Source organism: Callithrix jacchus, chromosome 4, assembly GCF_049354715.1.
Source record: "Callithrix jacchus isolate 240 chromosome 4, calJac240_pri, whole genome shotgun sequence".
Classification (NCBI taxonomy): domain Eukaryota; kingdom Metazoa; phylum Chordata; class Mammalia; order Primates; family Cebidae; genus Callithrix; species Callithrix jacchus.
Window position 1 is genome coordinate 98,575,308 of NC_133505.1, and position 21,041 is coordinate 98,596,348.

General features: G+C 37.0%; 1 non-coding gene across 1 annotated transcript; it reads right to left on the reverse strand.

Moving 5' to 3' along the window:
* Positions 1–20,223: 20,223 nt before the first annotated feature.
* On the reverse strand, positions 20,224–20,330 carry LOC118153266 (U6 spliceosomal RNA). The gene has a single exon (XR_004742523.1). It is a non-coding gene; the product is annotated as a U6 spliceosomal RNA (small nuclear RNA).
* Between the last annotated feature and the right edge of the window lie 711 nt (positions 20,331–21,041).

Genomic DNA, 21,041 nt, shown 5'->3' on the forward strand with positions numbered 1-21,041 from the left:
GGAGAACATCATCCTCAGCAAACTGACACAAGAACAGAAAATGAAACACCGCATATTCTCACTCATAGGTGGGTGATGAAAAATGAGAACACATGGACACAGAAAGGGGAGTACTAAACACTGGGGTCTATTGGGGGGAAAAGGGGAGGGCCAGTGGGAGGGGGAGGTGGGGAGGGATAGCCTGGGGAGAAATGCCAAATGTGGGTGAAGGGGAGAAGAAAAACAAAGCACACTGCCATGTGTGTACCTACGCAACTGTCTCGCATGCTCTGCTCATGTACCCCAAAACCTATAATCAAATAAAAAATAAAAAAAAAAGTGCTCAATAAATTAGAGAGAGGAAATTCCACACTGTCATTTTGAATATCTACAAAACATAACTGTAGCTATAAATCATACTTAATGGTAGAAAACTAGATAATTTCTGTTAATATTAGGAAGAAGGCAAGGTCGTTTCCTCTTACTTCCCATTTTCAACATTATACTAGAAGTTTTAGCTATCACAATAAGACAAGAAAACTAAATAAAGTGTATAAAAATTGAGAAGAAGGAAACAAAACTGTATTTGTTTGCTGATTATATGATTGTATAAAAAATCCAAAAGAAGAAACGAAAACATTCCTGAAGCTAAGAAACAACTAAAGTTGCAGGATACCAATGTTAATAAACAAATGTCAATAGCTCCCTGTGGACCAACAATGAACAAGTAAAATTAGAAATTAAAGACACATTACCATTTACATAAGCACACTCCAAGAGGAAATACTTAGGTATAAATCTAAGAAAATATGTACAATACCTATATGAGGAAAACTAAAAGACTTTGATGAAAAAATATCAAAGAAAAATTAAATAAATGAAGAGATGGTCCATCTTCATGAATACAAAGACTTCAATACTGTCAGCATGCCAGTTCCTCCCAACTTAATCTATAGATCCAATGTAATTTCAATCAAAATCCCAGCAAGTTACTGTATAGATATCAAAAGACTGATTCTAATGTTATATGAAGAGACAAAAGATCCAAAATAGCCAATTAAATATTAGAGAAGAACAAATTCAGATGACTGACACTACTTGACGTCAAGAGTTAACAAAAAGCTACAGTAGTCAAGATAGTGTGGTATTAGTAAAAAAATAGACAAATAGATCAATGGAACAAAATGGTGAGGCCAGAATTAGACCAATATAAATATACTCAACCAACCTTTGACAAAGGAGCAAAAATAATAAAATAGAGAATAGTTTTTTCAACAAATGATTCTATGTAAAATCTGGACAGCCACATGCAAAAAAAAAAAAAATTAGAGATCTGTTACACTCTAAATATACTAACTTCTAAATGTAAAATGCCTAACTATAAAACTCCTGGAAGATAACATAGAAGAAAATTTGGATGACCTTGGGTCTGGCAATACCTTTTTAGATACAAGACCAAAGGCGTGCTACAAGAAAGAAAGAATGTATAAGCTTGACTTTATTAAACTTAAATATTTCTGATCTGCAAAAGACAATGTCAAGAGAATGAGAAAAAAGACACATACTGGAAGGAAATACTTGTTAAAAAAATATCTAATAAAAGACTATTTTTCAAAATATCCAAAGTACTCTTAAAACTCATCAATAAGAAAATCAAGAACCTAATTGAAAAATGAGCAAAAAATCTGAACAAATACCCCACCAATGAAGATATACATATGAAAAATAAACATATGAAAAAGGGTTCAACATCAAATATCACTAAGGAATTTCAAACTAAAACAGGATAGAACTACCTATTAAAATTGGCAAAATTCAAAACACAACACCAAATGTTGACAGGAATATCTAGCAGCAGAAGCAATCATTCATTCCTGGTGGAAATGCAAAATGGGACAACCACTGTGAAAACAGAGTGGCGGTTTTTTTCTAAACTAAACATACACTTAGTAAACAACACAATTGAACTTCTTATTGCTTATTCAAATGAGTTAAAAATTTACATCCACGCAAAAACACACACACAGATGTTGACAGCTGTGTTAATTATTATTGTCAAAACTGGGAAAAGCCAAGATGTCCTTCAGTAGGTGAATGAATAAATAAACTTAATTCATCCCAGCAAGGGAATATTGTGCAGTGATAAAGAGAAATGAGCTATCAAGACACAGATATGTAGGGAAGAAACTTAAATTTATATACATGAAAAAAGCCAATATGAAAATGCTGAATATGTTATGATTCCAACTATCTGATACTCTGCAAAAGGCAAAACTATGGAGACAGTAAAAAACTCAGGGTTGGCCAGGGCAGTGGCTCATGCTTGTCATTTCAGCACTTTGGGAGACAAAGGTGGGTGAATCAATTGAACTTAGGAGTTTAAGACCAGCCTGTGCAATATGGTGAAAACCTGCCTCTACCAAAAATACAAAAATTAGGCTAGTGTGGTGGCACATACCTGTGGTCCCAAATACTCAGGAGGCTGATGTAGGAGGATTTCTTGAGCCCACTGGAAGACAGAGGTTGCAGTGAGCTGAGATGGCACCGCTGCACTACACTCAAGGCAACAAAGTGAAAAAAAAAAATCAAGGTGTGGGAGGGGTTGGGAGACAGAGAGAGATGAACAGGCAGAGCACAGAGGATTTTTAGGGTGGCAAAACTACTCTATATGATACTATAATAGTGGATACATATCATTATACATTTATTAATTTCATGGAATGTACAACACCAAGAATATATTATAATGTAAACAATGAATTTTGGGTAAGAACATTGTATCAATCTATGTTCATCAATTGTAGCAAATGTGCAAGTCTGGTGTAAGATTTTGATAGTCTTTTCTTACGTGGACATGGGAGATATATGGGTAATCTCTACATCTTCTGTTCTATTTTGTTGTGAATCTAACACTGTTTCAATAAACTCTCTAATAAAATTTTAAAAATCACAACAAGTGTAGCTCTTTAGGCATATATAAATATAATTAAAATCTGTAAGACAACTTATTTAATATTTATCGTGAGGGATTATAAGCATAGAATGATGATATAAACATAAACACAGGAAACAAGAGAATGTCTTTTATTTTGCTTAAAGAATTTTAAGAATTGACTATTTACTTCAAGGTATACCACATTTGTATAGTAGTTAAGATCCATGGAGAAGAAACCAATTCATTGCGGCAGACACATTAGCTGCTGAACACACAGGAAAGTAATAACTAGACAGAAATGCTGAGGTCAGCTGCTGCGACTGACTCTTAAAATGTCTGTCTCCATTAGCCTGCTTGCCATCAGAAACAGATGCAGAAATTGGTGAAGCTACATTTTCATATAGAGTTCCAGCTGCAAGGAAGTGGAGTAAACATACCTTTTAACATTGAAACTTCTGCCAAATATGCCCTACAAAAATTCATGGTAATGACACTGTGTTAATGTATCTGGCATATAAGACAAAAATTGGATTAGATACATCCATCCATGCATATTCATACACATACACCCATAGACACATACATATGCACATATGTAATTTGAAGTAACATTACATAAAATGAAATCACACATCTTAAATATATAGTTTAAGAGGATTTTAATGAATATGTACACACTGTGAAACCACCATCCCATTCAAGATGTTAGTGATAGATGTTTTATGAATGCCCTTTAAAAATTGAAGAACAATTCTGTAGATGTTTTCTATAGAATCTACGGATGTTTTCAGAGAAATTTTAGTATTAATGGGTGATAAATATTGTCAAAACTTTTTGCATTTATTGAAAGAATTATGTTTTTTCTCTTTATTCTGTATAATGGTAAATTATATTCATTACTTTTTACGTTTTTTTTTATTTTGAAATTATTTTAGACTTACAGAAGAGTTTCAAAGATAGTCCAGTGACAACTTCTATACCCTTTACTCAAGATTCCCTAATGTTAGCAACCTACCTAATCATGGTAAATTATTAAATCTAAGAAATCATTATTTCTACAAGACTATCAATTGTGTAGCAATAAATTTTTTACTATTTAAGCAAACTTACATTTTTGGAGTAGACCCCTGTTGGGGTTATCCATTTTATAAATTTTCAGATTCAATTTTTTAAAATTTTATTAAGAATTTTAAAATGTAATTTTATGAGAATTAATTTATATTGCATTAGTATTTTTAATTTTTAGTTTTGATGTCATATTGGTCTCATAAGATAAGAAGGATATTATGTGAGAATTTATATAAGATTTGCTTTTTAACTTCTTTAAATGTTTAATTTAGAGTGAAATAATCTGGGCCTAGTGTTTTCTTAATGAGAAGGATTTAGGTAATTAAAATTTTTGTATACTTAGATTTTTCTGTTTCTTCTTGTATCAGTTTGATAAGTTGTGCTTTTTCAAGTTATTTGTATATTTCTACCTAAGTTTTCAAATTGGACGGTGAAATGTTTCATGCGTACAATCTCACTCATTTCTTATATTGAAATTTTTAAAATATATTTTTCTTTATTAGCCCATCAAAAATTTATCAATGTTCATAATATTTGTAAATTTTGTTTTTCATTAAATTATCTCTACTGCTTGTTTTCTATTTTTCTGATTTATTTTTATAGCTTTCTTGCCTTTTTTAAAGTTTTGTGGGTATATAGTAGGTGTATATATTTATCAGGTACATAAAATGTTTTGATACAGACATGTAAATGCATAATAATCACGTCATAGAAAATAGGGTATACATCCCCTAAGGCATTCTTTATTTTTTTTTTAGGACAGAGTCTTGCTCTGTTGCCAGGCTGGAGTGCAGTGGGGCGATTTCGGCTCACTGCAACCTCCTCCTCCTGGGTTCAAGTTATTCTCCTACCTGAGCCTCCCTCCTGAGCAACTGGGACTACAGGCAGGCACCACCAGGCCCAGCTAATTTTTGTATTTTTAGTAGAGATGAGGTTTCACCATGTTGGCCAGGATAGTCTCAACTTCCTGACCTTGTGATCCACCAGCCTTGGCCTCCTGAAGTGCTGGGATAACAGGCATTTGCCACTGTGCCTGGCCACATTCATCTTTTGTGTTACAAACATCTCAGTGATATTCTTTATGTATTTTAAAATGTATAATTAAATTGCTATGACTATAATCACCATGTGTGCTATCAGATACTCGGTCTTATTCTTTCTAATTTTTTTAAGCCATTAATCATAAGTTCAATTGCTTTGATTTTTACATCCTACAAATAAGTGAGAACATGTGATGTTTGTCTTTCTGTGCCTGATTCATTTCATTTAAAATAATGATGTCCTGTTCCTTTCATGTTGTTGCCAATGACTGAATCTCATTCTTTATATATCTGAATAGTACTCCATTGTGTATAATTACCACACTTTTTTAATTCACTTATCTGTTCGTGGATACTTACATTGCTTCCAAATCTTGGCTATTGTGAACATTGTTGCAACAAACGTGAGGATGCAGATATTTCTTTAATATACTGATTTCCTTTTTTATGGGTATGTGCAACAGTAGCATTGCTGGATCACATAGCAGCTCTATTTTTAGTTTTCTGAGGAGCCTCCAAACCATTCTTCATAGTGGTTCTACTAATTTTTCTTCCCACCAACAATGTACATGGATTGCCTTTTCTCAAATACCTTGTCAGCATTACTTGTTACCTGGATATAAGTAATTTTACCTGGAGTGAGATGACATGTTACCGTAGTTTCGATTTTTATTTCTCTGATGGTCAATGATGTTGGATGACTTTTCATATGTTTGCCATTTGTAGGTCTTACTCTGAGAAATGTCTGTTCAAATATTTTGCCCATTTTTAATTCAATTATTACATTTTTTCCTAAAGAGTTGTTTGAGCTACCTATATCTTTGGCTTATTAATACCCTGTCAGATGGGTTCTTTGTAAAAAATTCTCCCATTCTGTAGGTTGTCTCTCCACTTGGCTGATTGTTTCCTTTGCTGTAAAGAAACGTATTACTTTGGTGAGATCCAATTTGTTCATGTTTTCTTTGGTCGCCTGTCCTTATGGAATATTTTTCAAGAAATCATTGCCCAGACCAATGTCCTAGAGAGTTTCTTCACTGTTTTCTTTTAGTATTTTCAGTTTGAGGTCTTAGATTTGTATCTTTACATATTGATTTTATTTTTGTATATGGTAAGGGATAAGGGTCTAGTTTTATTCTTCTGCATATGAACAAGTTTTCCCAACACCATTTATTGAAGAGACTGTCTTTTCCCCAATGTATGTTTTTGACACATTTGTCAAACACCAGTTCATTGCAGGTGTGTATAGATTTCTTTCTAGGTTCTTTACTTTGTTCTATTGGTCTATGTGTCTCTTTTCATGTCAGTATCATGCTGTTTTGTTTACTATATTTCAGTAGTATAATTTGAAGTCAGGTAATGTAATTTTTCCAGTTTTATTCTTTTGGCTTAGAATAACTTTTGATAATCTGGGTTGGTTGTTTTTCTTTATATTCATATAAATTAAAAGGATTGTTGTTTTCTATTTCTGTAAAGAATGTCATTTGTTTTTTGGTAAGGATTGCATTGAATCTGTAGATTGCTTTGGGTACGAGGACATTTTAACAATATTGATTTTTCTAATCCATGAGTATGGATTATCTCTTTTTCCTCAGATAATTTTTTTTTAATTGCATTTTAGGTTTGGGGGGGTACATGTAAATAACATGCAAGATTGTTGCACAGGTACATCCATGGTAGTGTGATCTGCTGCCTTCCTCCCCATCACGTATATCTGGCATTTCTCCCTATGGTATCTCTCTCCAACTCCCCACCCCCTGCTGTCCCTCCCCTATTTCCTCCCAACAGACCCCAGTGTGTAGTGCTCCCTTCCCTGTGTCCATGTGTTCTCATTGTTCAACACCCACCTATAAGTGAGAACATGTGGTGTTTGAGTTTATGCTCTTGTGTCAGTTTGCTGAGAATGATGGTTTTCAGGTTCATCTATGTCCCTACAAAGGGCACAGACTCATCGTTTTTGATGGCTACATAATATTCCATGGTGTATATGTGCCACATTTTTCCTGTCCAGTCTATCATCAATGGGCATTTAGGTTGGTTCCAGTTCGTTGCTATTGTATACAGTGTTGCAATGAACATTCATGTGCATGTGTCCTTATAGTAGAATGATTTATAATCCTTTGGATATATACCCAGTAATGGGATTGCTGGGTCAAATGGAATTTCTATTTCTAGGTCCTTGAGGAATCACCACACTGTCTTCCATAATGGTTGAAGTAATTTACACTCCCACCCACAGTATAAAAGTGTTCCTATTTCTCCATATCCTCTCCAGAATCTGTTGTCTCCAGATTTTTTAATGATTGCCATTCTAACTGGCATGAAATGGTATCTCAATGTATTTTTGATTTGCACTTCTCTAATGACCAGTGATGATGAGCATTTTTTCATATGTTTGTTGGCCTCATGTATGTCTTCTTTTGTAAAGTGTCTGTTCATATCCTTTGCCCATTTTTGAATGGGCTTGCTTGTTTTTTCTTGTAAATCTGTTTTAGCTCTTTGTAAATTCTGGATATCAGCCCTTTGTCAGATGGGTAGACTACAAACATTTTTTCCCATTCTGTTGGTTGCTGATTCACTCTAGTGGCTGTTTATTTTGCCGTGCAGAAGCTGTGGAGTTTGATTAGGTCCCATTTATCTATTTTGGCTTTTGTTGCCAATGCTTTTGGTGTTTTGGTCATGAAGTCCTTGCCTACTCCTATGCCCTGAATGGTTTTGCCTAGATTTTCTTTTAGGGTTTTTATGGTGTTAGGTCTTATGTTTAAGTCTTTAATCCATCTGGAGTTAATTTTAGTGTAAGGTGTCAGGAAGGGATCCAGTTTCTGCTTTCTGCACATGACTAGCCAGTTTTCCCAACACCATTTATTAAACAGGGAATCCTTCCCCATTGCTTGTTTTTGTCAGGTTTGTCAAAGATCAGATGGTTGTAGATATGTTGTGTTGCTTCCGAGGCCTCTGTTCTGTTCCATTGGTCCATATCTCTGTTTTGGTACCAATACCATGCTGTTTTGATTACTGTAGCCTTGTAGTATAGTCTGGTAGTGTGATGCCTCCTGCTTTGTACTTTTTGCTTAAAATTGACTTGGCTATGTATGCTCTCTTTTGGTTCCATGTGAAGTTTAAGGTGTTTTTTTCCAGTTCTGTGAGGAAGGTCATTAGTAGCTTGATGGGGATAGCGTTGAATCTGTAAATTACTTTGGGCAGTATGGCCATTTCACGATATTGATTCTTCCTAACTGTGAGCATGGAATATTTCTCCATCTGTTTGTTTCCTCTCTTATTTCATTGAGCAGTGGTTTGTAGTTCTCCATGAAGAGGTCCTTTAGGTTCCTTGTTAGTTGTATTCCTAGGTATTTTATTCTCTTTGTAGCAATTGTGAATGGCAGTACATTTTTGATTTGGCTCTCTTTCAGTCTCTTATTAGTGCGTAGAAATGCTTGTGATTTTTGCACGTTGATTTTGTATCCTGAGACTTTGCTGAAGTTGCTTATCAGTTTCAGAAGATTTTGGGCTGAGACGATGGGGTCTTCTAGATATACAATCATGTTGTCTGCAAATAGAGACAATTTGACTTCCTCCTTTCCTATTTAAACACCCTTTATTTCTTTTTCTTGCCTGATTGCTCTGGCTAGAACTTCCAGTACTACATTGAATAGCAGTGGTGAGAGAGGGCATCCTTGTCTAGTATCAGATTTCAAAGGGAATGCTTCCAGTTTTTGCCCATTCAGTATGATATTAGCTGTCGGTTTGTCATAAATAGCTTTTATTATTTTGAGATACGTCCCATCAATACCTAGTTTATTGAGGGTTTTTAGCATGAAGGTCTGTTGAATTTTGTCAAATGCCTTCTCTGCGTCAATTGAGATAATCATGTGGTTTTTGTCTTTGGTTCTGTTTATGTGGTGAATTATGTTTATAGACTTGCATATGTTGAACCAGCCTTGCATTCCTGGGATGAATCCTACTTGATCATGGTGGATAAGCTTTTTGGTGTGCTGTGCCATCGTCTTGCCAGTATTTTATTGAAGATTTTTGCATCTATGTTCATCATGGATATTGGCCTGAAGTTTTCTTTTCTTGTTGAGTCTCTGCCGGGTCTTGGTATCAGGACGATGTTGGTCTCATAAAATGATTTGGGAAGGATTCCCACCTTTTGGATTATTTGCAATAGTTTCAGAAGGAATGGTATCAGCTACTCTTTGTATGTCTGGTAGAATTCAGCTGTGAACCCGTCTGGACCTGGGCTTTTTTTGTGAGGTAGGCTCTTAATTGCTGCCTCAACTTCAGACCTTGTTATTGGTCTATTCAGGGTTTTGACTTCTTCCTGGTTTAGGCTTGGGAGGAGGCAAGCATCCAGAAATTTATCCATTTCTTCCAGGTACTAGTTTATGTGCATAGAGTTGTTTGTAATAATCTCTGATGATGGTTTGAATTTCTGTGGAATCTGTGATGATTTCCCCTTCATCTTTTTTTATTGCTTCAATTTGGTTATTCTTTCTTTTCTTTTTTATTAATCTGGCTATTGGTCTGTCTATTTTGTTGATCATTTCAAAAAATCAGCTCCTGGATTTATTGATTTTTTGAAGGGTTTTTTTGTGTCTTTATCTCCTTCAGTTCTGCTCTGATCTTAGTTATTTCTTGTCTTCTGCTAGGTTTTGAGTTTTTTTATCTTGCTCCTCTTGTTCTTTCAATTTTGATGATAGGGTGTCAATTTTAGATCTCTCCTTGCATCTTACGTGGGCACTTATTGTTATATATTTTCCTCTAGAGACTGCTTTAAATGTGTCCCAGAGATTCTGTTATGTTGTGTCTTCATTCTCATTGGTTTCAAAGAATATCCTTACTTCTGCCTTCATTTCATTGTTTATCCAGTCAACATTCAAGAACCAGTTGTTCAGTTTCCATGAAGCTGTGTGGTTCTGAGTTAGTTTTTGAATTCTGAGTTCTAATTGCTTGCACTGTGGTCAGAGAGACTGTTTGTTATGATTTCCATTCTTTTGCATTTGCTGAGGTGATTTACTTCCAATTATGTGGTCAATTTTAAAGTAGGTGTGATATGGTGCTGAAAAGAATGTATATTCTGTGGATTTGGGATGGAGAGTTCTGTAAATGTCTATTAGGTTTGCTAGTTCCAAGTCTGAGTTCAAATCCTGGATATTCTTGTTATTTTTCTGTCTTGTTGATCTGTCTAATATTGACAATGGGGTGTTAAAGTTTCCCGCTATTACTGTGTGGGAGTCAGTCATTAAGAACTTGCCTTATATATCTGGGTGCTCCTGTATTGGGTCCATATACATTTAGAATTGTTAGCTCTTCTTGTTGTATCGATCCTTTTACCGTTATATAATGTTCTTCTTTGTCTCTTTTGATCTTTGTTGCTTTAAAGTCTATTTTATCGGAGACAAGAACTGCAACTCCTGCTTTTTTTTGCTCTCCATTTGCTTGGTAAATCTTCCTCCATCCCTTTGTTTTGAGCCTTTGTGTATCCTTGCATGTGAGATGGGTTTCCTGGATACAGCATACTGATGGGTTTGGCTTTTTATCCAATTTTCGGTCTGTGTCTTTTGATTGGGGCATTTAGTCCATTTACATTTAGGGTTAATATTGTTATGTTTGAATTTGATCCTGCCATTTTGATGCTAGCTGGCTGTTTTGCCCATTAGTTGATGTTGATTCTTCATTTTGTTTATGCTCTTTACCATTTGATGTGTTTCTGGAGTGGCTGGTACTGGTTGTTCCTTTCTATGTGTAGTGCCTCTTTCAGGAGCTCTTGTAAAGCAGGCCTGGTGGTGACAAAATTTCTGAGTACTTGCTTGTTTGCAGGATTTTATGTTTCCTTCATTTATGCAGCTTAGTTTGTCTGGATATGAAATTGTGGGTTGAAAGTTCTCTTCTTTAAGGATGTTAAATATTGGCCCCCACTCTCTTCTGGTTTGTAGGGTTTCTACTGAAAGATCTGCTGTGAGTCTGATGGGCTTCCCTTTGTGGGTAACTGGACCTTTCTTTCTGGCTGCCCTTAGCATTTTCTCCTTCATTTCAACCCTGGTGAATCGAATGATTATGTGCCTTGGGGGTTGCTCTTCTTGAGGAATATCTTTATGGTGTTCTCTGTATTTCCTGGACTTGAATATTGGCCTGCCTTGCTAGGTTGGAGAAGTTTTCCTGGATAATATCCTGAAGAGTATTTTCCAGCTTGGATTCATTCTCTTCATCAAATTCCGGTACACCTATCAAACATAGATTAGGTCTTTTCACATAGTCCCATATTTCTTGGAGACTTTGTTCATTCCTTTTTATGCTTTTTTCTCTAATCGTGTCTTCTCATTTTATTTCAGTGAGTTGATCCTCGACCTCTGATATTCTTTCTTCTGCTTGGTCAATTCGGCTGCTGAAACTTGTGCATGCTTCATGGAGTTCTCGTGTTGTGTTTTTCAGCTCCATCAATTCACTTATATTCCTCTCTAAGTTGTCTATTCTCATTAGCGTTTTGTCAAATCTTTTTTCAAGGTGCTTAGTTTCTTTGCATTGTGTTAGAACATGTTCTTTTAACTCATAGTAGTTTCTCTTTACCCACCTTCTGAAGTCTGATTCTGTCATTTCATCACACTCATTCTCCATCCAGCCTCGTTCCCTTGCTGGTGAGGAGTTGTGATCCCTTGTATGAGGAGAGGTGTTCTGGTTTCGGATGTTTTCCTCCTTTTTGTGCTGTTTTCTTCCCATCTGTGTGGATTTATCCACCTGTCATCTCTGTAGTTGCTGATTTTCAGATTGGGTCTCTGAGTAGACGTCCAGTTGATGATGAAATTATTTCTGTTTCTTAGTTTTTCTTCTAACAGTCTGGCCCCTCTGCTGTAGAACTGCTGAGGTCCACTCCAGGCCCTGCTTGCCTGGGGATCACCTGCAGCAGCTGCAGAACAGTAAGGGTTGCTACCAGTTTCTTCTTCTGCTATCTTTGTCCCAGAAGGATACCCGCTAAATATCAGTCTGATCTCTCCTCTATAAGGTGACTCTTTGGATATACGGGGGTCAAGGAGCTGCTTGAGGAGACAGTCTGTCCTTTATAGGAGCTCAAGTGCTGAGCTGTGAGCTCTGTTGTTCATTTAGAGCTGCTGGGCAGGTACCTTTAGGTCTGCTGTAGCAGAACTCATAAACTGCTTTTTGTTCCCAGGTGCTTGTCCTGGGGAGTTAGGGCTTTATTTATGAGTTTCTGTTGTGCTGCTGACTTTTTTTTTCAGGGCTGCCCTGCCCAGAAAAGAGGCAGCCTACTCACGGTCTGCCTGCAGAGGCTTTGCTGAGCTGCTGTGGGCTTCCCTGCAGTCCTGTTTATATGAGGTTAGTTAGAACTGCCTCAGCAATGGAGGCCCACCTCTGTATTGGTGGACTCTCTCTGTAATGGCAGGTTGCCTTGGCAATTATGGGTTGCCTCGGCAATGACAGGCTGCCTCAGCAATGGTGGACTACCTCCCTAGTCGTGGAGTGCTTCGGTAATGGCAGATGCCCCTCCCACACAAAGCTGGGTCATCCCAGGTTCAGCTGTGCTTGCTGTAAAACAACTCTTAATCCAGAGAGTTTCTGATTGCTGTTGTTTTGTGGGTGTGGGACCAGCCAAGCCTGATCACCTGGTTCCCTGCCTCAGAGCCCTTTTTTTTTTTTTTTTAGTTGAACAGTTTACTCTCTCCGAGGTGTTCCAGTCGCCTGTTGAAAAGGCGCCAGGATCTCTGTGATTTCCTGTGCGGTGACTTACTGCACCAGCGTAAACAGCTGTGCTGAGATTCGTGGTGCTTCTTTTTCCCAGGAATCTCCTGGCCTGGCTCCCTGTTTAGTCTCCTTTTTATAATCAGATGAATGGGCGACTTACCAGGGCTTGAATCGCCAGCTAAAAGGGCACCTGGACGAGTGTATTTTGTACAGAGAACCACTACACTGGGGTGCTGACAAAGCAGCCATGCCAGGCAAAGCAGCCACGCTGGCCAAAACAGCTGCACTGGCGACCTGTGGGGCTCCTCTGCCTGGGAATCTCCTGGTCTGTGGGCAATAAAAATCCATCTGAAAATGCGGTGTCCACTCACCCTCTGCACTTTCACTGGGAGCTGCAATCCTGAGCAATTTCTAAATGGCCATCTTGGATCTTCTCTCCGGATTATCTTTCCATTATTTTGGTGTCCTCTTCAATTTCTTTCATCAGTGTTTTATAGTTTTCATTATAAAGACCTTTCACTTTTTTGGTTAAATTAATTTCTAAGGATTGATTTTTATTTATGACTATTGAAAATGAAATTATCTTCATTTCCATTTCAGATTGTTCCCCATTGACATATAGAAATGCTATCTTATTTGTATGTTGACTCTGTATTCTATTCAGCTTTACTGAAATTGTTTATCAGTTCTAATCATTTTTTTTTCTTGTTGTGAAATTTTAGGTTTCCCCAAATGTAAGATCTTATCATCTGCAAACAAGGATAATTGGACTTGTTTCCAATTTTGATCCATTTTATTTTCTTCTCTTTTCCAATTCTTCTAGCTAGAGCTTCCAGGACTATGTCAAATTAAATTGACTGAAGTGGGAATTTTTGTCATGCACCATATCTTAAAGGAAAAGCTTTCAGTTTTGCCCCATTCAGTATGATATATATGCTGTTGGTTTGTGATATATGGCTTTTTTTTTATGTTGAGGTTTAGTCCTTATTTGCTTATAAGAAAGAATTTCCCTCTGCTAGAGTGCAGTAGTGCAATCTCAGCTCACTGCAACCTCCACCTCCCAGGATCAAGTGATCTTCCCACCTCAGACTCCCAAGTACCTGAGACTACAGGCATGTGTCACTATGCCCAGATAATTTTTTGTGGAGTTGAAGTCTCACTATATTGCCAGGCTGGTATTGAATTCTTGACTCCATCAGTTTTTCCGCCTTTGCCTTCCAAAGTGCTATTATTACAGCCTTGAGTTACTGCACCTGGTAATGTTCCTTCTATACCTAGTTTTTTGAGGGTTTTTTAATGAGAGAATGTTGAATTTTATGAAATGCTTTACAGCATCAATTGAAATGATCATATAGCTTTTGTCCTTCATTCTCTTGATATGATGTATCACACTGATTGATTTGCCTATGTTGAGACATTTTTGCCTCCCAAGAATAAACCCCACTTTGTCAGGATGAGTGATATTTTTAATGTAGTAACAAAGTTAGTTTGCTAGTATTATGTAGAGGATTTTTGCAGCAATATTCATCAGAGCTATTGGCTTGTAGTTTTCCTTTTTTGATGTGCCTTTGTCTTGTTTTGGTATCAGAGTAAAACTGGCCTTGCACAGTAAGTATGGAAGTATTCACTCCTTTACCATTTTTTGCAATAGTTTGAGTAGGATTGGTATTTGTTTTTCTTTTAATGATTGGTAGAATTCAGCAGTGAAGCCATCAGGCCCCACACTTTCTTTACAGGTAAACTTTTTATTACAGCTTTCTTCTTGCTGCTTGTTATTTGTCTGTTTCATTTTGAATTTCTTCCTGTTTCAATCTTGATAGGTTGTATGTATTTAGGAATTTGTCTTTTTATTCATGGTTTAATCTTGGTAGGTTATATTTGCCTAGGAATTTCTCCATTTCTTCTAGAATTTCCAACTTAATTGCTGATAGTAGCTACTAATATTCCATCTCTAGTGTCTCATTTTACATCTCTGAGTTTATTTATTCAAATCTTCTCTCATTTTTCTTAGTCTGGCTAAGAATTTGTCTATTTAACTTTTCAAAAAACCAATATTTAAATTCATTGATACTTTGTATTATTTTCTTCATTTCAATTACATTTATTTCAACTCTGATCTTTATTTCTTTTTTTCTAATTTTGGGTTTGATTTGCTCTTGCTTTTCTAGTTTTTTTTTTTTTTTTTGAGACAGTTTCACTTTGTCACCAGGTTGGAGTGCAGTGGCACACTCTTGACTCACTGCAACCACCACCTCCCAGGTTCAAGGGATTCTCCTGCCTCAGTCTCCTGAGTAGCTGGGACTACAGGCATGTGCCACCATATCATGTCCAGCTAATTTTTGTGTTTTTAGTAGAGTCAGGGTTTCACCATGTTAGCCAGGATGGTCTTGATCTCTTGACCTCGTGATCTGCCCTCCTCAGTCTCCCAAACTGCAGATGTTACAGGCATGGGCCACCGAACCCAGCTGCTTTTCTAGTTCTTTAAGATGAGTTGTTAGGTTTTTTTCATTGGAAGTGTTTCTCTTTTTAGAGGTAGGTACTTAAAGTTATAAACTATGTTCTTAACAGTGCTTTTGGTGTATGCTGTAGGTTTTGGTATGTTATGTTTCCATTATCATTTGTTTCAATAAGCTTTATAATTTTCTTCTGAATTTCTTCATTGACCCACTTCATTCAGGAACATATTATTTTAGTTTTCATGTGATTGTATAGTTTCCAAAATTTCTCCCATTATTAATTTCTAGCTTTACTCTACTGTGTGGTCAAAGAAGATGCTTGATATTATATCAATTATTTTGTTTTGTCACCTATATATATTCTATCCTTGAGAATAATTCTTGTACTGAGGCGACTAATGTGCATTCTGTAGCCATTAGATAAAGTGTTCTGTAAATACCTATTAGGTCCATTTGGGCTATAATGCAGATTAGGTCCAATATTTCTTTGTTGATGCTTTATCTGGAGGATTCGTCTAATGCTGAAAGTGTGGTGTTGGATTCTTCAGCTATTATTGTGTTGGAATTTAACTCTCTCTTTAGGTCTAATAATATTTACTTTATATATCTGGGTGCTCCAGTGTTGGGTACATATATACCTAAAATTGTTATAGCCTCTTGTTGAATTGTCCTCTTTATCATTATATAGTGACTTTCTTTGTCTCTTCTTACAGTTTTTATCTTAAAATCTGTTTTGTCTGATATAAGAATAACTATTTCTGTTGTATTTTGATTTTTATTGACTTGTAATATATTTTCCTCTTGCTTTATTTTCAGTTTATATGTGTCTCTGTAGATGAAGTATGTCCTTGTAGGCAACCAATTATTGAGTCTTACTTTTTTTGTCTATTAAGTCACTCTATCTCTTGATTGTAGTGTTTAGTCAGTTTACATTCAATGTTATTATTAAATAAGGACACTTATATAATCTTAACCCTGACATTTTGTCATTTGTCTTTGGGTTGTTTTTTGATCTTCCTTTTAGTGGAAGTAATTTTCTCTAGTATTATGATTTAGTTGTTTGGTTTTTATTTTTCATGTGTTTGTTGTATATTTTCTGTTTTGAATTTACTATGAGGATTGCAATATCTATGTCGTAGCCTATTATTTTAAGCTGAAATAACCTAACACTGTTCACATAAACAAACAAGCAAAAAACAACCCTAATAAAAGCTCTACAACTTAACTTTGTTCCCCAAGTTTTTATCTTTTTGTTGTTTTATTTTATATCTTGTTACATTGTTTATGTCTTGAAAAGTGTTGTAGTTATTATTTTACTGGTTCATCATTTATGCTTTCCACTTAAGAGTAGTTTACATACAATAGCTACAGTGTTATAATATTTTATGTTTTTCTGTGTACTTAATATTACGAGTCAGTTTTTTATCTTCAGTGAATTCTTCTTTCTCGTTAATGTTCTATTCTTTCTGATCGAAGTACTCCCTTTAACATTTCTTGTAGATACTGATATTGACCAAGTCACTCAGCTTTGGTTTGTCAGGCAAAGTCTTTTTATTTCTCCTTCATGTTTGAGGGACATTTTCACTGGATATGTTATTCTAGGGTAAAAGTTTTGTGTTTTACTTCAGTACTTTAAATATGTCATGACAGTCTGTCCTGGCTAATGAAGTTTCAACTGAAAAGTCTGCTAGGCATATTGCAGCTCTATTGTATGTTATTTATTTCTTTTATCTTTCTGCTTTTAGAATTCTTTCTTTACCCTTGAGTTTTGGGAGTTTGATTATAGTCTTATTTTGGTTAAATCTGCTTGGTGTTCTATAACCGTTTTTTATGTGAATGTTGATAACTTCGTTTAAAAAATTATTTGTTATTATCCTTTTAAATTAAACTTACTCTCCCCTTCTAGCTCTCTCTACCTTCACTTGGAGGCCAAAGACTCTTAGACTTGCCGTTTGAGGCTATTTTCTAGACCCTGTAGGAACGCTTTATTCTTTTTTCTTTTCTCTCCTCTGATGGTGTGTTTTCAAATAGCCTGTCTTCAAGCTAAGTATTTCTTCTGCTTGATCGATTCTGCTATTAAGATACTCAGATGCATTCTTCAATATGTCAGTTACATTTTTTTTGCCTTCAGAATTTCTGATTAATTCTTATTATTTGAAACTCTTTGTTAAATTTACAACAAAATTTTGAATTTCTTTTGTGTTATATTGTAATTTTTGAGTTTTCTCAAAACAGCTCTTTTTTTCTATGAGAAATAGAATTCTCTGAATTCTCTTTTTGAAAGGTCATGTATCTCTGTTTCTCTATGATTGGTCCCTGCTGCTTTAGTTCATTTGATAATGTCATGTTTTCCTGGATGGTCTTGATACTCAGATATTCATCTGTGTCTGTTCATTGAAGAGTTGGGTATTTACTGCAATTTTTGAGGTCTGGACTTGTCTGTACCCATCCTTTTTGGAAAGGTTTTCTAGATATTCAAAAAGACTTTGATGTTGCCATCTATGCTGAATTTGTTTTCGGGTGCACACCAGGTCAAGTAATTCTGTGGTTGTTACAGAGTCATAGTAGTATCACCCTGATGGTCTTATATAAGATCTGGAAGAATTCACTGGCTTACTGGGCAGAAAGCCGTGTTCTCTTCCCTTACTTTCACCCAAACAACTGGACTCTTTCTCTCTCTCTCTTTCCTAATAAATCTGAATTTGGAGATGAAGTGACAAAGCACCCCTGTGGTCGCTACCACAAGAACTGTGCTGGATCTGACCTGAAGCAAGCACAGCTCTGTGTCTCACCCAGTCTGCTGTCACCACTCTATGGCTGCTTAAGGCCCTGGGGCTCTACAATCACCAGATAGCAAAGCCACTCCGGGTCTTTATCATTTCTTTCAGAATGGTGAGATTCCCCAGGTCCCTGGTGGGTCCAGAGGTGCTGTCTGGGAGCCAGGGACTGGAGTCAAAACCCTTAGAAGTATTTCTGGTATACTATTGTACTGTAGCTGAGCTGGCACACTCATACCACAAGATACAGTTCTTCTCACTCTTTCCTTCCCTTTTCACAGGCAGAGGACACTCACGCCATAGCAGCTGCCAGCACAGGTGACAGACAGTACTGCCAGACTACTGCTGATGTTCCCTTAAGACCCAACATCTCTTAAGTCAGCTTGTGGTGAATGCTACCTGGCCTGAGACTCAAACTTCAGGGAGCTGGGCTCCCATCTGATCCAGACCAAGTGAGAGATGCTGCTCAAGAACCAAGTCCTGGAACTGGGGACCCCAAGAGTCAAATTCTGGAACTGGGGACCCCAAGGGCCTAGTTGGTGCCCTGTCTATGACTGAGCTGGTATTTAAGGTGCAAGACAAAGTCCTCTTTACTTTTCCCTCTGCTTTTGTCAAGTAGAAAAATTCTTGCTCCATAGCTACCACAACTGTCAAAGTGCTGAGTCTCACCTGAAACCAGCAAGTCTCATCCAAAGTCCATGACATCCTATCTGAGTATCACTGTGGGTTTTTCAGGGCCTCAGAGCTCTTTGGTTAGCAGGTGATGAATCCTGCTCGGGCTGGGTTCTGCTTTCTAGGCAGTGTCTTCCTTTTTAGCCCAGAGTGTGTTGAAAAATGTCTAGGAACCATGGGCTGGAAAGGGGTTTTATGACTTTGGCCTGTGCTCTATCCTGCTGTGGTTGAGCTGGTATCCAAGATGCAAGACAAGGTCCTCCCCATTTCCCTTTCTCCTCTCCACTAGCAGAAAAGGGCATCTTTTGGAGCCGTGAACTGTGCAGCTTGGGATAGGGGAGGTAGGATGCCAGCGGTTTCTTTGCCAGTTCGCCTGATATCTCAGTAGGTTGCATGTTCCCCCAGTCTACAGACTCTGGAAACGGTTCAGCACTAGGACTTGGATAGCAGCTGCAGCCCCTATAGCCTAAACTGCCTTTTAAGTTTATTTATAGCCCCAGAGCATTTTAGCCCTCATCAGAGAGGCTTGTGGAAACTCAAGTTTGTACAGTCAGGATCCGCGATTTCCCTCTGGTTAGGGTTGGTCTTAATGCTCTCTCTGTGAGTGAGCATCAGCTGCATTTGGTTTTTTATTTTTACCTTCTGCTGTAACAGGGTAGCACCGAATTCGGTGCATCCAAATTTCTGTGCTCTCTCCTTCCCAGTAAACAGAATTGCTCTCCATACCACACCACTACTGTGTGGGGATGGGAGCAGAGTGACATCAGCAATTCAAGACTGTTTCTCCTAATTCTTGGTTGTCTCTTTCAATGATACACAGTTAAAAGCAGATACCGTGAGTACTCACCTGATTTTTGGTCCTTATGAAGGTGCTTTTTCATGTAGACGCTTGTTAAATTGGTGTTCTTGTGGTGAGGTGGGGGCAGGTGGTGCCATCAGTGGAGCTTTACAGCCTGCCATGTCCCTGTTAGCCCTACTTTCATTTATTTATTTATTTTTGAGACAGGGCCTCACTCTGTCACCCAGGTTGGACTGCAGTGGCATGATCATGGCTCAAGTGATCTTCCCACATCAGCCTCTCAAGTAGCTGGGACTACAGGCACATGCCACCACACCTTGCTAATTTTTGTATTATTTTGTAGGAATGGGGTTTCAACATTTGCCCAGGCTGGTTTTGAACTGGGCTCAAGCAATCTATCTTTCTTGGCCTTCCCTCAAAATGGTGGGATTACAGATGTGAACCACCACTCCACACCTTCTCTCAGCCTTCTTTTGCTTGCTTTGGAATTCAAGTACTTTCTGTTTTCCAACTTAATGCAGAAAATTATACTATGATATTAATCACTTACTCTCATAATCTATGTGTTTAAAGCCTCAAATTTATCACTAGGTGCTACCTTAGCTGCCTCCCATACATTTTGGTATTTTTTTTTTTAATTATACAGCTCAAAAATATTTTAAACTTACCTTCTGATTTTTCTTTGCCTCACTGGTTATTTATATGGTATTGGTTAATTTATAGATAGTTGAATATTTTCTAGTTGGGTTGTTATTTATTTATTTATTTATGTTTCTTTGAGACGGAGTTTCTTTTTTTTTTTTTTAATATGGAACGCTTCACGAATTTGCGTGTCATCCTTGCGCAGGGGCCATGTTAATCTTCTTTGTATCGTTCCAATTCTGGTATATGTGCTGCTGAAGTGAGCATGAGACGGAGTTTCGCTCTTGTTACCCAGGCTGGAGTGCAATGGCATAATCTCGGCTCACCGCAACTTCTGCCTCCTGGATTCAGGCAATTCTCCTGCCTCAGCCTCCTGAGTAGCTGGGATTACAAGCACGCACCACCATCCCCAGCTAATTTTTTGTATTTTTAGTAGAGACGGGGTTTCACCAGGTTGGCCAGGATGGTCTAGATCTGTTGACCTCGTGATCCACCCGCCTCGGCCTCCCAAAGTGCTGGGATTACAGGCTTGAGCCACCGCGCCCAGCCTGTTATTTATTTTTAACCAATTCTTTTGTGATCAGAGAACATATGAAGAAAGATTTCAAACTTCTGGTATTTAGTGAGTTATTTTTTAGCCAGTATATCATCTATATTAGTGAATGTTTTATGGCACTAGAATGCACTATTGTTGAGTACGTATGATTCTGCAGCTTGGTGTATAAATTGTATACATGTCAAATAAGTCATTGTAATTAATAATGTCATTCCAGTTGACATTCTCACTGTTTTCCTTTCGACTAGTTTTATAGAAAATAATAGAAAGGGAATACTGAGATGCCTAACTGTGAATTTGTCTTTTTATCTCTTTATTATTATTTTTCTTCATTTATTTTAAATCTCTATTATAAGGCACATCTTTAAGGGCACAAATATGTTTATATATATATAAAGTGCATTTAAAATATGCAAATATAC